Consider the following 17756-nt stretch of genomic DNA (forward strand, 5'->3'; position numbering starts at 1 on the left):
ACTGGACAAAAACCAAATACATATTCTGCATCTCAAACCACAATATCACAACTTTGAAACTAAAAATAATTTACATAATTGCAAGTCATACTCATAAATAAACTTAAAATGTTCAAATGATGTATTTTATAAACAAAAACTCCAACCACTGAAAAGTCATTGTTTCTACAAAGACCAACCCCACAGCCATGAGCATCCCTAGGGCACAGATTATGTCTCTAAATACCATTTCCCAATAACAGGAACCAGGTTCTAGGTCTGGAGCAGAAAATACACAAAGTGAAGGAGGAATCTCTTATACCAGACAACAAGGAAGCTATCAAAAGACAATTAGATTATGTCAAAAAAGACTCAGGAGGGACCCCTGGGTGGCTCAGTGGTTGAGCATCTGCCTTTGGCTCAGGACGTGATCCCTGCATGGAGCCTCCTTCTCCCTTGCCTGTGTCTCTGCCTCTCTATGTCTTTCATGAATAAACAAATAAAATCTTAAAAAAAAAAAACTGAAGAGCCAACCTGAAGATATTCTATTAGAACAACTTCATTTCCATGTCCTAATGATTAATGAGTCTAGGAAATGATCATCAATGCCTACTAACATCACAAAAAAGAAAAAAAAAAAACAATACACATACATACACACAAAACAAGAGAGAACCAGATATTATGTGCCTCCTAGTAAAAGTATATAACATCATATTTGAAGCATTCTTGTGCAAAACACACAAGCATAATCTAATCAAGCTTCAAGATACATGTACCTGGGGTACCTGGGTGGCTCAATGGTTGAGTATCTGCCTTTGGCTCAGGTCATGGTCCCAGGGTCCTGAGATCGAGTCTCGCATCAGGCTCCCCACAGGGAGCCTGCTTCTTCTTCTTCTGTCTATGTCTCTGCCTGTGTCTCTATGTCTTTCGTGAATAAATAAATAAAATCTTAAAAAAAAATACATGTACCTATTTGCATGAATAGAAGAGCATATTAAACAACACCAAGGAGATGCAATTTGCAAAATCCAGGTGGTAGAACACTATAGGAACAACAATTATTTCAACAACAAATAAATTGCAAGAAAAAAAGAGAATGTGTATATCTAAATTAATAGAGAAAGGGTAATGAACCCAAACTTTGTTAATATAATAATGATATTGTGGTTGCATTTTTTAAACAAAATATACCTTTCACGAAGATGGTGCTGAAGGCGAAGAAGGAAGCCCCTGCCCCTCCCAAAGCCGAAGCCAAAGTAAAAGCTTCGAAAGCTAATAAAGCAGTGCTGAAAGGCATGCGCGGTCACAAAAAAAAGAAGATCCGTAAGTCACCTACATTCTGACGACCCAAGACCCTGCATCTCCCAAGGCAGCCCAAATATCCTCCAAAGAGCGCCCCCAGGAGAAACAAGCTTGATCACTATGCCATCAAGTTCCCCCTGACTACTGAGTCAGCCATAAAGAAAATAGAAGACAACAACACACTTTTGTTTATTGTGGATGTCAAGGCCATAAGCACCAGATCAAACAGGCTGTGAAGAAGCTCTATGACGTTGATGTGGCCAAGTTCAACACCTTGATCAGGCCTGATGGTGAGAAGAAAGCATATGTTCGACTGGCTCCTGACTATGATGCTTTGGATGTTGCCAACAAAATTAGGATCATCTAAACTGAGTCCAGCCAGCTATAAATTTTTTCACCATAAAAAAATAAATAAAACAAAATATATGATACATGAAATTGTATAAAGTCAGGTATTTGCTTCCAAATTATCAGGTATGGTAAGAATTGGGTACAGATATAGTAAAACCAATATTTTCCAAGACTTTATCATTGGAGTCTGGGTCACTGGTACATAGGAGTTCATTAAATAATTCTTTTAACATTTTCACATGATTACATTTTCCATTTTAAAAAGTCCACTTAAACCCAAAATCATCTGAGTGAAGAACATTTTTGGATGTCATTCTTCGCTAACTTTTTCTATTACTTGCATGATTATTGCACTAGCCAAGTTTCCCATTTCTTCTAGCATTTAATTTTTAGTGTTTTCTATTTAATTCTGTGAACAAAGAATTTATTCATTAGAAATTTTCTTAGAGAATAAAATAAATAAATCCACTCTGAAGAGTGTAAGACTATAGGCAAACCTGACCTTGGGAAGAACAATAATGCCTGACTTAAAAAAAAAAAAAAAAAAAGTGAGAGATTTCTTGGTTACATCTGAAAGAAAGTGAGGGGAGAGAGAAGAAAGAGAGTAAGGGGGAAAAGGAGAAAGACAGCAGATGGCTGTGCAATATGTAATTGAAGCCAAGGAACAATAGTCTATATGAAATTAAAGGCTCGATAATACCATCTAACACCCAGTGAGCATGCACAGTGTGCCACTTTTCTAAGCACGGTGTACACAAATTAGCTCATTCCATTTTCATTACGACCCTGTGAAGTAAGAACTGTTATCACCACCGTTTTCAAAATGAGAAAAATGAGGCATGGAAAGGTTCAATACTTTTTCCATGTTCCATGTTGATACAACTAGTAAAAAGTGGAGTCAGAATTAAAACCCAAAGCCATTATACTTTGGGGCAGGATTGACAAAACTGTCTACAGGCCAAACACAGCCAGTAGCCTATTTTTGTACTTTTTTTTTCCGGCGGGATGGGGAGGGGGGATGCCCTGCTTGGAGCCCTGCAGGCCGGCTGCAGGGATGCACAGAGGCAGCCGCAGACGCCCCCTCGCGGGGAAGCCGGGCCCACCTGCCGCAGAAGGGCCATGTGCCACGCCCGCTGGTAGGTGGCCGTCGGGTGGCCTTCGGAGACGGGAAAACACGAGGCTGCAGCACCCGGGTTGAGCAGGAGGAGGCAGCGGAAAGGCAGGCTCCGCCCCGTGCCGCCAGCCGCCCCGCCCACCGCACCTTTGCCCCGGGTGCAAGGCAGGTAAGGCGCCCGGGCGTAAGCTAGGTACAGGTGACATACAGGTGACACCTTGTCCCCCAGGGCCACCATCAGCGCAGCCCCCCTATACATTTTGAAAGCTAAGAAAAGTTTTTCGGTTTTTAAAAGGTTGTAAACTAAGAAAAGGAAGCAGGACGAGAAGGAGTAATGTATGTGCCCATGAAGAATAAAATATCTGCTATCTAGCCCATTACAGAACAACTAACCAAGCTTTTCTATGATCTGAGCGGTTTCCATGTGGAAAATTGTTAGATGTTGCCAGGAAAATAAATACAGCCTACATGGCGGAGTATGGATTTTTAGAAAACTATGAAGCAGTCACAAAATTCCAAAGCATGAGCAGGTTTTTGGATTGTCACAAATAGAAGGGGCATTTGAACCAAAGTCAACCATATCTCTGAGGGAGGGATGGAAGCTACAACGATACAGATTTTATATATATTGGTCAGAAATTTTCCTCTCACCAATCTTTGTGAGTCTCAAAATTATTTGCATAGAATATTTTATAGTATTCTGTATCAAATTATTTTAACATTTATATTTGTAGTTATATATCTCAATAGATGTTTGCATATTTTACCTCATTTTTTAAATCTGTCAGAGATTTGTATATTTTATTTATTTTTTTAAAGATGCAGTTCTCTCAAATAGCCAATTCTATATATTATATAATTCATTAATATTTTCTTACTCATTTTATATTTTCTTTAGGTTTTTTTTCTAACTTCACTAGTTTCTTTTTCATGCTTTTTTTTTTTCAAGATTTTATTTATTTATTCATGAGAAACACAGGGAGAGAGGTAGAGACATAGGCAGAGGGAGAATCAGGCTCCCACGCAGGGAGCCAGATGTGGGACTTGAACCCAGGACTCCAGGATCACGCCCTGGGCGGAAGGCTGACATTCAACCGCTGAGCCACCCAGAGATCCCCCCCTTTTTTGTTTTAATAACTACAGAACTTAAGGTTATCTATTTTCCACTCTATATAGCTTTGGTTATATCCAAAACATTTCAGGATGGGGAGAAAGAATTGTGAGTTTTTTTAAAAATTTCTTGCTAATAGAGCAATATATTCTCTGTTCACAAAATATTTTTTTACAAATACAAATAAAACAAATATACTATACTATAAAATCAAAGCAAATTCCAATGATTTTAAGACAGAATATATTATGAATGAAATCATATAATCTTATAAATGTGTTGCAAAGTCGTTGCGGATGGGAGGCAGATGTAGAAGTCAGCCATGAATTGATAATTATTGAAGCCAAGTGATATCCATATGGGAGCTCACTACTAGTTCAGTAATTTTGTAACTGGCTGACATTATTCATTATTTTAAATTTTTAAAATAAAGCTTAAAAAGTGACAAAATAAAAATGTTCCAAATTTCCAGCTTGGCAAAATTTGGGGCAGTCACAAGACAACTGATTTTTTTTCCTCAATGTGAAAACAAAATTACACAACTAAATTTGTTTGATTTCAACTAGACAACACAGCATTCCCCACTCCCCCATAAAACCATATATATGCTGTCAAGTATCTATACTGGGATTTTATTCTACTTACAACCTCCTAAGATCCTGTTATTATTTTATAAATACTAGAAAAAGACACAAGACTCCTAAGTCACAGAAAAGAACTTTATTACTCATGACACAGTGAACAGCATGAGCATGTCCCAGATCCCAGGGGGATAATGTGGAAGGACCTGGAAGGATGTACTACATACAATAGGTTTGGATTGCTGCTGAACACAACTTGGGAATCCACTGTTTTTATAATAAGTGGTAAGAAGTCCTGTACTTTGAACCCACATGTACCTGTGACCCAGATTCAACAATTACAAATTTTTGATGATGTGGTTCATCTATGCTCTCACTCAATTCTTCCCCCAACCCAATAACTTTGAAGCAAATATCCGACCTATATATAATTTCAACCCTCAATGTTGTTCACTACAAACATAACCCTGAGAAATGGCATTAGGAAACAAAAGTCAGGAAGGAACTTGCATTCTTGGCATACCCAACAAACATGTGCAGGGATGTTCAGAGCCTGTAGAAGATTGTTTTCCCCACTAATCCACCTTTGTCCCTACCTGTTTGGGCTTCTGGCAAACTGTCACAAAAGTATTTATTTCTGTTGGCCACTCTGATTAATTTAACCAGCACAGGCTAGAAGTAAATCTGTTTAATTTGTCTCACACAGCACTTAATGAAGGCTGCTATCATCAGGACTCCAAACAATGAGATGAAGTTAACCTGCAGTATTGACCTCAAATACGCCTTCCAGGGTCCTGGACCTAGGCAACTGTCCCAGGAGAGACCAGAGGACTTTATTTCAGACAGTCAGGTTGTAGTCTAGTTTAAGGCCCGTTTATTATCCATTTCACTAACCTGCTGATCTTTGGTGACGTCACCAATAATTCCAGGAGGCAGTAGAACTCTATCCCTAATGGAGAGATATTTCATGGCCCATTTCCAGCCATACAGGAGAATATAACCCAAGTAGGCACAGGTAAGTCCTTCAGGATTTGTAATTAAATTGATTTGGATCAGCATCACATTCGTTTGCTTAAGTCACATGGGTAGTGTCCATGAGTGGTTGCGACTTCCTTTCCTAAATATGGCATATCCCTCTCAAGCATCAGAGAAGCATGTGAATTTGTAACAGAATGAAGTGAGGCTGTACTAGTCCATGTGTTTGTACCTGTTTAAAGGGGCTCCATGTTGAGAGCTGCTATTGATGATGCCACAGGCATGACAGAACAATATACGATCACCCAGGTCCACAGATTGTCGGCTGCATTTACTGTTTGACTTGAGTGATGGTGTTGGATCTAGGCGACAAAGAGAATATTTATCACCCCCAACCTTGTACATCTTGAGTCTAAGGTGCCAGGGTTGTTTAATTTCTAAGTCTATAGTCTTCCAAAGGGTAGACCAGATAACAGACCAAATAGCTACATCATTGGTACTAACCCAAGAGTCAGTAAAAAATATGTTTCATCATAGGGCATATTGGTCAGAGTTGTGAAAATGGCCTTGAGTGCTGTGCAGTGAGTGAACAACAATGCCAAATTTTGGTATGGCATATCTAGAGCTACAGACCCCCCAGGTAGACACTAACAGGTTTGACTGTAGCCAAGGCCCAGGTTTGACTGTAAACCAGGCCCCAGCATTAAGGTGAACCTCTGTAACTAAGGGCCTCATTTGGTCCAGTGGCTTTATTTGGGGTGGTATAATGTGAATATAGTTTCCCCACAGCAATAGCTGCCACTTTGTCATATAAACTGAGATGCTGGGATCCCTGGGTGGCTCAGCAGTTTAGCGCCGCCTTCAGCCCAGGGCCTGATCCTGGAGATCTGGGATGGAGTCCCATGTCGGGCTCCCTGCATGGAGCCTGCTTCTCCCTCTGCCTATGTCTCTGCCTCTCTCTCTCTCTCTCTCTCTCTCATGAATAAATAAATAAAATCTTTAAAAATAAAAAAATTTAAAAAATAAACTGAGATGCTGCTGGAGCCAGGCTACTAGGCTAATATCCAATTTCCAAGTGTGGAAAAAATTTCTAATTTGACAAGTGAGGCATATTGGGCCTTTTCCTTATTAGTTGCCAAGCCTGATGTAACCCATGCCAAAATAGGGACATCAGGCTGCAAATTCATGGGTCTTTAAGGGTCAGGCTTTCTTCTTCAACAAGAGTTCCACTACAGATCAAGAGTCACACCTCCCACCTCTCCAACCCCTACCACCCTGACCTCCTCCTGCAACCCCAGCTTTTTAAAAGAGGTGTACTCAGTGGCTGGATCAGCAGGTGGCGATGTTGTACTAGAGAATTCTCTCTCTGGGTTTTGCAATAGTTGGCTTTAACTAAAGCTGTGATTTCCAGTTCTCCACAGATTTTATATTCTTTTTGCTAGACCACCAGGAAGAGGACAGAGATTACCTCTCTACATGCCACAGTCCTTGAATGAAAGAATCCCTTTTGGACTTCATGAGTATTCACAACACAAGCATGTATAACATAAATATCAATTATACATTTGGCAGTGAAGGACAGTAGTACATTGAATGAGCCAAAAAGCCCTATCAGGTCACTTTAATTTTCTTTCTTCACAGAAAATGTTGCCCACACCCCATCAGGTGATTTTTAGATGCTTTCCCCCCTCACAGCAAGGATTCCATCCTTGGCATTACTAACATTTTGGGTTGGATAATTACTCGTTTGGGGAGGTTTCCTGTGTGCTATAAGATGTTTAGCAGCATCCCTGCTTCCACCCACTCAATGCCAGTAGGACACACCCTCCCTCCTCTAGTTGTGATGGCCAAATATATCTCTAGACGCTGTCATATGCCATAGGGTTGGAAGTGGGGATTAAATCACCCTGGTTGAGGACCACTGCCCTGTGGGAACATGGACCAATGGACCAAGAAGTCTAATAGGCATACAAAGGGCTATAGCTGCTGGAAGTCCAGAAGGTGAGGGGATGCAGGTGGTGGGTAGGGGGGATAGGCTTTGGAGGACGGCTTTTTTTTTTAATCCTTTGTCTCTTCAAGCCAGGATCAACATTTCCTTGCACATATTCTTGCAGCTTCCTCCACAGTCATCAGTGCCTTCAGCTACACTTGCATCTAGCACCCAAACCCCTCCACTCACTCAATAGGAGTGTAGCCTGGACACCTGTATATAATAAAGCTTAAACTATCTGAGTTTCTCCCTTCTTGAAGTCCCCCAAGCATACTCAGCTTTCTCCTTAAAGCAGCTAAAGTTGGAGTATGGGGGAAGCAAGGAATCAGGAGGTGCAGAGGGACAGAGCAATCCCTTGCCAATAAGCAACACTTTGCATCAACTTTGTTTTAAGCAGCTGCCAACAGCTTGGGCTCAGCCAAACCAACACTTGTTTTTGATCCACCTATGTTTCTATCTCCATATTGCTGACATCATTTATCTAAACTTTGGGGAACCCTTGACTCAGCAGTTAAAGCCACTTTAAGCCACAAGCTGCCCCACCATCATATAACATCTCTTTCTCTCCTACTCTTTGAGAGTGAGCACAATCAAAACATCATTTGGGGGGATCCCTGGGTGGCTCAGCGATTTAGCGCCTGTCTTTGGCCCAGGGTGCGATCCTAGAGTCCCAGGATCAAGTCTCACGTTGGGCTCCCAGCATGGAGCCTGCTTCTCCCTCCTCCTGTGTCTCTGCCTCTCTCTCTATCTCTCTATATCTATCTTTAAAAAAAAAAAATCATTTGGGTAAATTGTTTCAATCCTGCTTTTTATAACTTACCCTCTAAACATACATTAACAGGGCAGTGGGGGACCCACATTCTGCACCTGGCTCATCACTTGGGTAAAAGCATTTGCTACTACATTCTGGAGAGTCTTCTCTTGCCCACTAACACAGCCCATAGGTCTTCCAGAAAGGTATATCTCTGCCAGCATCCCATCTTGTCACCAAAAGTGTCAGAAACTAAGATTTTACCCTACACATGCTAATAATTTAGCCTGTTACTGTTTCATGGATGTTGGCAGAAGAAACAAGATTCTTAAGTCAGAGATAAAGTACTTTATTACTCACACACCACATGTAACATGAAAATAATGCTGCATCAGTTCTCTGTGGGGACAACAGATAGAGGGTCCAGGTAGATGCTATGCACATGATGAGTCAGCTTTGTAGCTTAGGAAAAATGAGTTTGGGGAATCCAGTGCTTTTATAGTAACTGCAAGACAGGTCAGAAAAAAATACCCAGAATCACGGACAAAGAGAATAAAGGGTGGAAAAGAATGAAAAGAGCATAAACGCATATGTGCTGTAGTAAGGTTTTTTTTAAGGTAGTTAATCTAGGGGCACCTGGCTGGCTCAGTGGTTGAGCGTCTTCCTGCCTTCGACTTGGGTCCTGATCCCAGGGTCTTGGGAGTCTTGTCCTGAATTGGGCTCCCCACGGGGAGCCTGCTTCTTCCTCTGCCTATGTCTCTGCCTCTGTGTGTCTCTCATGAATAAATAAATATTTTTTTTTAAAAAAAAAGGTAGTTAATCTAATGCATGAAAGCAGTCTCCTTATAAACTGGAAATGGAAATGAATCCAATTAGTAACAAATCTCATTTTTCTAACTCACATTTGTTGATGTTAGCAAATAATTTTAAGATTTTTATTCACTTATTCATGAGAGACACAGAGAGACAGAGGCAGAGACAGAGGCAGAGGGAGAAGCAGGCTCCATGCAGAGAGCCCTACGTGGGACTCGATCCTGAGACTCCGGGATTACTCCCTGAGCCAAAGGCAGATGTTCAACCACTGAGCCACCCAGGAGTCCCAGCAAATAATTTTCTTGAAAAAAATTAAATAAGTCAGTAGCAGCAGCCTCAGAATAATATTACTGCTCCTGACTTTTAACATTTCCATCCCCCAGAAGGGGCAGCATTTTTCCTTCCTGCACTAAACTATAGGGCTACATCAGGGATCTTTGTTACTATAATTAGGGAGAAGAAGCCCTGAAAACAAATGAATAAGGCATTCTAAACTATATGGTGTTGTATCAAAGTTCCCTCCTAGATCACTGAAGTTCCTCTTCTTTTCTGCAAAAAATAATTTATAACCTCAGAGCATCTGATGATCTCATATAAAGTTATACTTCATTGCCTGAAGGTTGAAAGCACAAGCTCTGGAATTTAACCAGCCTTTGTTCAAACTCCAGCATCACAATTTGCCAGTTAGGTGACCTGAAGTAAGTTATAAAAATCCTCTGAATCTCAGTTTCCTTATCTGTGAAATGGTAACAGTGTCACGAGCCTCAAACGGTTGTTGTGAAGATTCAATGGGACATTTGATCACATTTGGCTTTTATCACTAGTTACGTTGAGGGGGATGGTGTTTAACCATAAAGCAGATGGCCAGCTGTTCCTGGTTCCTTGGGAAGGCAGCTCAAGGAGTCAGGTACTGAGGAGTAGGCAGTAAGAAAGAGAACACAAAAATTAAGTATATGACAGGTGCAGAAGGGGGGTTGGAAGTCAGATATTTGTGGGGGGGCCAAAATGAGGCTAAGCACTGTCTTTATTATGAATACAGCATATTTTAAAGGAATGGAAAACAGTTATTTCAAACTTCCTCTAGTCTGAGGAAGACATGCTTTCACTGATGAGCCCAGGTATTCTAGAGTTCCCTCAAACAAGAATCTCAGGAAGGATCACGTAATACTTCATTCATTACCAAATAATGTTGCCCCTCCATGCCAGGCTTTAGAACATGGAACGAAGGGTAGTAGAGTAGGGGGCAGGAAGAAAGTCACAGTAAGTTAGAATCAACAAACTTATATTGAACACCTACTATGTTCCAGACTCTGTGTTATGGGTGATGAACAAACTGACATTGTCTTGTCCTCATGGAACATATATTTCAGACACCGGCTCCCTGGTGCCAATCTGTGGACATCCTAGAACAGAATCACCTGTAGTGTTTGGATTCCTCATACTCTGAGCACAGATCCCACCCCTGACCTAATGAATCAACATTCTAGGTGGTGGGAGACACAAGAAGCAGTATTCCTTTTTTTTTTTTTTTTTAAGATTATTTATTCATGAGAGACACACAGAGAGATACAGAGAGAGGCAGAGGGAAAAGCAGGCTCCATGCAGGGAGTCGGACATGGGACTAGATCCTGGGTCTCCAGGATCACGCCCTGGACTGAAGGCAGCGCTAAACTGCTGAGCCACCCAGGCTGCCCAAGAAGCAGTATTCTTTTGGGGCAGAGGGGCAGAGGAAGAAGGAGAGAGAGAGACCCTTAAGCAGGTTCCATACCCAGCATGGAGCCTCACGCAGGGCTTGATCTCAGAACCCTGAGATCATGACCTGAACTGAAATCAAGAGTCACACACTTAACCAGCTGAGCCATTCAGGTGTCCTAGGAGGCAGTGTTCTTAGTAAGTGCCCTCTGGTGATTCCAGGAAAGTTTGGGAACCACCACTGGTGTTTCTCAAAAGGTGGTCAGGCTCTCAAACTCAGTCTCTCCAAGAGAACAGCACATGAAAGCCTGTTTTCAATGGTCCAGGAGATTTGAGAAATATGCTCTCAGACTGCCTTTCTCTGACACCATTTCCTTTTGATTAAATAATATGTGTGCAAGTGCATTATAACTTGAAAAGCAGGATAAAGCTGGTTGGGTACAGTGTTTAGGACCTTTCTATAAACTGAGGAAGTTCAGTTCATACAAGTAACTGCAGTCAGTGTGGAGTAGAATAAAGCATTCCTCAGAGCATAATAGGTCTCTAGCCACATCCTCGTGGTTCTTCTTCCGGCAGCAGTAGCTTCTGGCAGATGAGACTGCTAGAACAGTACACCTGCCTCAACTGAGCGCCCTTCTGCCACTAGCCCCTGGAGTGATCTGCGCTGCCTGAGCAGCTCCACATCTGGATGACTTCTTCTCAGAAGGTATATAAAGTATACATACTCCTCTAGGCCACTTGCAGAGTCTTTTGTGCCATGACAGATATAAGCAGCGATATGGTTCTACACCCCTTATATGTTTAGCTTTCTCAATGCACCATAAGATCCAAATTCAAGAAGTGAAATTCAGAATGAGGAAGCTCGATGGGAAAGAGGAGACAGATTGATGGTATGAGAAGACACTAAATTCCCATTTTATATATTTTTAAAATATTTTATTTATTTATTCATGAGAGACACACACACAGAGAGGCGGGGACATAGGCAGAGGGAGAAGCAGGCTCCCTGAAGGGAGGCGAACGTGGGACTTGATCTCAGGACTCAATCCCAGGACTCAATCCCAGGACACCAGGATCATGCCCTGAGCCAAAGGCAGATCCTCAACCTCTGAGCCACCCAAGCATCCCACTAAATTGCCATTTTATTATTTTTTATTTTTTTAAGATTTTATTTATTCATTCATGAGAGACACAGAGAGAGAGAGAAAGAGAGAGAGAGAGAGAGAGAGAGAGGCAGAGAGAGAAGCAGGCTCCATGCAGGGAACACGACGCAGGACTTGATCCTGGGTCTCCAGGATCACACCCTGGGCCAAAGGTGGCGCTAAACCACTAAGTCACCTGGGCTGCCCTAAATTCCCATTTTAGATGTGAAGAATGGCAGATGCCTTTGGAATATCCAAGTGGTGATACTCCACAAATGGCTGGCAATAAAGCACGTGGAGATCTGAAGAGGGTTAAGACAGCAACAGACACGTAGCAGAATGTGAGAGGTGGCACAGAGTTTGCATAAAGAGAAAATAACTGAAGAAAAACTCAGCAGTATATGAAGTCATATATGTAAAGCAAGAGGAGAAAGAGTGCAGTGAAAGAACCTATGAAAGAGGGATCAAAGACAGAAGAGGTGATCATGAGAGCCACAGGCTCTAAAGCCAAAAGATCGTTAAAATTTCAAGGAAAGACTAGTCACCAGGGTCAAATAACATAGAGCAGTCAGTGAGGACAAGAACAGAAGACAGGCCAGTGGATTTGCAATCTGCAGGTCACTGGTGACTTTCCTGAGGGCAACAGAGCCAAGTGACGTGGGTACTACAGGTATTTCCTGCTCTCCAAAAGCAGAGTGATCCTATGAAACCCAAATGGCAGAAAGCAAAGAAGCAATTACCATTAACTTCAGTGGAAAAACTTTGAAGTGTTCCCAGACCCAAAAAATAACTTCTTTGAGGCTTTTATGATACCTCCTGTGTCCCCTACCACCTAGAATGTTGATTCATTAAGTCAGGAGTGGAATCTCTGCTGAGTCTGAGGAATCTAAACACATCTTGCTAATGGATGCACACCCCCACCCCCTCACTAGCCATGAGGCCTCCTGGGAAGGTGATAAAGCTCTTCCTTGCTTTGAGCTGAGAGCTGTCCCTGTGACTTTCTCCTTTTATTCTAGACTCTTGTCAGCCCTTGGTGACCTCCACTGCTTCTGAGTGGTCTTTCTTAGGTCTTCAGTTGTGAGGTGGAACACTGGGATTCATATGAGCCCTTACTCTCAGCCAGTGTTTACTAATTCCAATTCCCTTTAGAGTTTTGATTTCATCATTTTCTGTCAAGAATTACCAATTACCATATTGTATGTCTGTTATCATTGAATATTATCCCTAACTTCCAAGGGAACTCTATTATTATTTTTCAGAGTTTGTGGTGAATTTCTGGCATGTGGTAGACACTCAAGGAAAGTTTGTTCAATGAATGTGCATAAGAAGAATGAATGAATGTGAATTTAGGAAGTATGTGGGGAAAAAGTCTTCTCATCATCTTTCAGATTTGAATATAATCCTTTATATTTAAAAATTAAATAAAATTGGGATAGCTGCATAACTTGACGAGGAAAGTATAGCCTCGGGATACAGGCATGAGGACTGAACCCCAGCCGTGGGGCATTTCATATCTGCAAAATGCGGTAATATTCTTCACTTCACAGGACAGATGAAAGAGTTGAATTAAATAAGACAGGTAAGGGGATGCCTGGGTGGCTCAGAGGTTGAGCGTCCGCCTTTGGCTCTGGGTGTGATCCCCGGCTCTGGGATCTAATCCCACATTGGGCTCCCTGCATGAAGCCTACTTCTCCCTCTGCCTGTGTCTCTGCCTGTCTCTGCCTCTCTCTCTCTCTCTCTCTGTGTCTCTCATGAATGAATAAATAGGATCCTTAAAAAAAAAAAAAAAAGAAAAAGAAAAAAAGACAGGTAAGGATTCAACCATAGGACCCTACAAGAGGAGCAGAATAGTAACTAACTGGTAGCAGTGAGCACTGGTATTAGCTATTAGCTATTCATCCTATAAGCTTTATTCAAATGCTCTGGATAGAAAAACACCGTACCTTTCCATATAAGTTGGCAGGAAAATCCCACCACCCTTGATCTAGAAAGATCTAATCACTTCTTTCTACTCACATTGGCTTAGGAAGACTGCAACTCGAACCAACCAGTCAAAAGCAGGTATTGTGAAGAAGGCCCACTCAGTGTCAACTCTCATTCATTTCTCTGATTTTCCACCGGAGAACATCCTGCATTATAAAATGTTGTCACACGTTAAAAAAATTTTTTTTTTTTTTTTACATTAGAGACTTTGCATTCATAACCATGGAAACGCCGAAGTCCTATTATGTCAGCGTGATTCCGATGACGCCCATGTGGCACGTTTTGCAAAGAATGAAGGCGGGGTAGGGGTCGGAGGTGGATACGAGGGGACGGAAGGGGGCACAGGGCGGTGGGTAGAGAGAGGGGCATGTGACCGCACGAACCGGAGCAGCCAAAGAATGAAGCTTCTACCTTTAGGGCCAGACTTATATTTTATTTTATTATTATTTTTTAATTGGAGTTCAATTTGCCAATATGTAGCATATCACTCAGTGCTCATCCCATCAAGTGCCCCCCTCAGTGCCCGTCACCCAGAGGCCAGATCATTTTTATTTTTTTTATTTTTTATTTTTATTTTTCCAGATCATTTTTAAAAGCGAAAAAGGACAGCTCGGTGGCTCAGCGGTTTAGCGCCGCCTTCGGCCCGGGGCGGGATCCTGGGGTCCCAGGATCGAGTCCCACATCGGGTTCCCTGCATGGAGCCTGCTCCTCCCTCTGCCTGTGTCTCTGCCTCTCTCCCTCTCTCTCTCTCTCTCTGTGTCTCATGAATAAATACATAAAATCTATATTTAAAAATAAAAAAAGCAAAAAGGAACAACGACCGCATTTGCTCCCCACCCCTTCGGCGCACCTCCTAGCACGAGCCGGGCAGTCACACCCTTCACAGCGGGCAAAAGTCACCCGCGCCCCCCGTGGGCCCGCAGAGCCGAGGGCCGGAGCCGGCGAGCGTCCGCTTCCTGCCGCCGAGCCCTTGGCCGCCGCCTCCCGCCCCCCCCCGCCCCGGCCCAGGCGAGGGCGCTCGGGCCGGGGGGCGGGGGCACCCGGGGCAGACTCCGCCCCGCCTCTCGGCCGCGGCCCCGCCCCGCCCCGCCCCGCCCCTGCCCCGCCCACCGGCCGGCGGCCCCGGGGCCGAGGGGGAGGGGCGCGGAGGCGGCGGCCCCTGCACCCGCGCGGCGACTGGAGCGCGCCCGGCACTCGGCGCCCGCCCGCCCGCCCGCCCGCGAGGCCGCGGCTGTGCCTTCGGGGTGAGTACCCGCCCGGCAGATGCCTTGGCCCGGGGCAGTGGGCGCCGGCCGCCTCCGCGAGCTCCTTCCCCGGCGGCACCGCGGTGCGCGGGGGCCGGGGCCCGGGGCCCGGGGCCGGGAGAGGCCGGGGAAGGCCCCGGGGAGAACCGGGGGCTGCGTCCCGGGCGCTGCCCCCTCCGCCCGGCTGCTGCCTGTGCCGCGCGGGGGCCCGGGCGCAGGGACTGGAAATGGCTCTCCTCGTCCCCCCGCGGTGACCGTGCGTGCCGCCAGAGCCCCCCGAGGTGGGCCTCCCCGAGCCCGCTCCCGGGCTCCCGGGCTCCCGGGCCGCCCCCGCGAGTCCTGACCCCACCGGGCTGCCCCCGCGCGCGCGGGCGGGAGAGGGACACGCGCCCAGAGCCCGCAGGCGGGGAGTCGGCGCCGGTGGTCGGGGGGCCGTGGGGGGCCGTGGGGGGCCGTGGGGGGGTGGGGGGCAGAGATCCCGGAAGGAGCGTGGGCTGCCTTGCCCAAGTCAGCCAGACCTCAGAGTGGCACGTCGTTCTGCAAGCCCGGAACCCTCCTCACAGCCTTTAGGACAGCAGTTCTCAAACTTTTGGGGGGCTCAGCAACCCCTTTGCACGCTTAAAGATTCACATACCAAGGAGCTTTTGTTTATGCGGGTTATATTTATTTTTTTTTTAATTTACGGTATAGGGACCCCTGGGTGGCTCAGCGGTTGAGCGCCTGCCTTCGTCCCACAGAGTCCTGGGATCGAATCCCGCATCGGGCTCCCTGCATGGAGCCTGCTTCTCCCTCTGCCTGTGTCTCTGCCTCTCTCTCTCTGTGTCTCTCGTGAATAAACAAATAAAATCTTTAAAAAAGGAAACTTATATATATGTATATATAAATCAAAATTTTACTATATTTAATCATTTTTTAGATAGCGGACTTATTATATATTAACATTTTACGAAAATATCCATATTTTCCAAAACGGTGTTAGCGAGGAGAGGGGCCTTGTTTTATATTTTTGCGAGTCTCTTTAATGTCAGTTTTAACGGAAGGCAGCTGGATTCTTATATCTGCGTTCAAGCCTTGCAATATCACATCATGTACACACGTCAGAAGTATCCACTGTATACTTCTGGACAGGTGACAGGGAAAAAGGCAAATTGCATCTTGGTATTATTATGAAAGTTGTTTTGACCTTGTGGATATCTAGGGTTCCTGCACCACACTTTGGAAACTACTGGTGTAGGAAATGCTTTGGAGACTTAAGTCATTGGCCCTGCTTCTTGTTTGGGATGCTTGCTCTAAATGGAAACACATACCGCCCTATGCATGGACAATGTTAGCCTCTGGAATTTGGAGCCAAGCTTGATCTTGCCTTGGAAACTATGTACTAGGTCCCCTCCATAAGAGATGATGAGCCCCAGTGGCCTTCTGAAAACTCAGCAAGGCTCACAGATGGCTTCGGTAGTTTCTATGCCCACAGAGTTGATCTATCCGTGCACCCGGATTGCGGCGGCAGTGATGTGGCAAACAGGACCTGTGGGTTCAGAGGAGTAACCAAGAGTACCATGCCAAGTGTGTAGGGTTTTGTGCAAGAGTTACCAAGTAGTCAAAAAGTCATTTCCAAAAGATCATTGCCTTCCTTTCCTACGGGTTCATTGCTGTTTGTACTTGGGTTGCCTTGAGTTTATTGGGCTATTAGGATTCCCCAATCTTGGTGCTCTTTCACTTTCCAGTATTAGAAGTGTGCCACCTGGAATAGCCCTGCCTCAGGCCCTACCAGAAAGCAATGTTCTTCATCCTGGAGTGTGATAAGTGGGATCCCTCACTGGTTTATATTCTTGGCTTCATGCTTTGTTAAAACAAGTTCCAGATAGAAATTACATACATATATATATACCAGAGGAAAATGATTCCCTAACTTGGCCCTCCCTTTTGCTCCTGCATCCACAGAGCCTCTCCTGTCCTGCTGAAGCAGCTTGGGCTGGAGCTGATAGTTGAGAAATATTGCAAACACAGTCATCTGTTGCTGCCCTGGCCACAGATGTGAGAAGGGAATGGGGTGTAACCTTTGCACACCTGCTGTGTTCTTGGAGTAAAGCTCCACTTTGATGGTGGGATCTCATTCCTTTATCCCTTCAGTACATATTTATTGACGGGTCTACCAAGCGCCCAGTTCTGTATTGGATACTGGGGGAAAGTAGTGAGCACAAACAGAAGCAGTCCCTGTCCTTCTGGAGTTTATAGTCTGGTAGCTTAGGTGCCTGCTGGTTAAAGAAGACAGTCCACTGTTGAGTGTTCACGTGAGACCTGGTCCTGTGCAAAGAACACTACCCCTACCAGACATGTTCTTCAAAGCACATGCTGAGAAAGACACAGTCCCAAACCGTGAAGATAATGATAAAATCAACATTTATTGCCATGTGCCTAGCAAAGAACTTCCTATGCCTTCCTTCTTCTGTTTTTCCTTTTACAGAGGAAGTGACTCCCTGGGGGGCAGCCAGACTACTGGAAAGGAGCTCCAGCCTGAGTCCAGTCACTGGGACAGTCTTGGGCAAGACACTTATCTGGGCCTCGGTGTCTTCATCTTTAAAGTAGGTGTTTGAGCCACTGATGTCCAAGGAGTCAGTGGTTTACTGAACAACTTTGCACTAGCATTTGTGTGCCTCTCTTCCCAACTCCATGTTCAATGGCATCACATTTTTTTTAGCTTGAAGTTAACCATTATGAGACTATT

The 17756-nt window shown here is 44.4% G+C and overlaps 1 protein-coding gene and 1 long non-coding RNA gene across 3 annotated transcripts in view; one reads left to right on the top strand and one right to left on the bottom strand.

Moving 5' to 3' along the window:
• Positions 1–14777, bottom strand: part of LOC144321736 (uncharacterized) — a 117347-nt gene extending 102570 nt beyond the window's left edge. The window contains exons 1-3 of the long non-coding RNA XR_013387279.1: positions 14638–14777; positions 13821–13933; positions 5649–5778 (exon numbers count right to left, since the gene is read on the bottom strand). This is a non-coding gene — a long non-coding RNA (uncharacterized LOC144321736). The remainder of the gene's footprint in view (positions 1–5648; positions 5779–13820; positions 13934–14637) is intronic.
• Positions 14778–14908: 131 nt separating this feature from the next.
• Positions 14909–17756, top strand: part of ACO1 (aconitase 1) — a 59037-nt gene continuing 56189 nt past the window's right edge. Inside the window, exons 1-2 of one of the 2 annotated variants that reach the window (XM_077912237.1) lie at positions 14911–15031; positions 17496–17613. The gene's annotated coding sequence lies outside the window, so the exon portion shown is untranslated. Of the gene's footprint in view, positions 15032–17495; positions 17614–17756 lie in introns of both variants that reach the window. The other variant, XM_077912235.1, reaches the window with a different exon arrangement.

The sequence above is a fragment of the Canis aureus genome, chromosome 10, assembly GCF_053574225.1.
Source record: "Canis aureus isolate CA01 chromosome 10, VMU_Caureus_v.1.0, whole genome shotgun sequence".
NCBI lineage: Eukaryota > Metazoa > Chordata > Mammalia > Carnivora > Canidae > Canis > Canis aureus.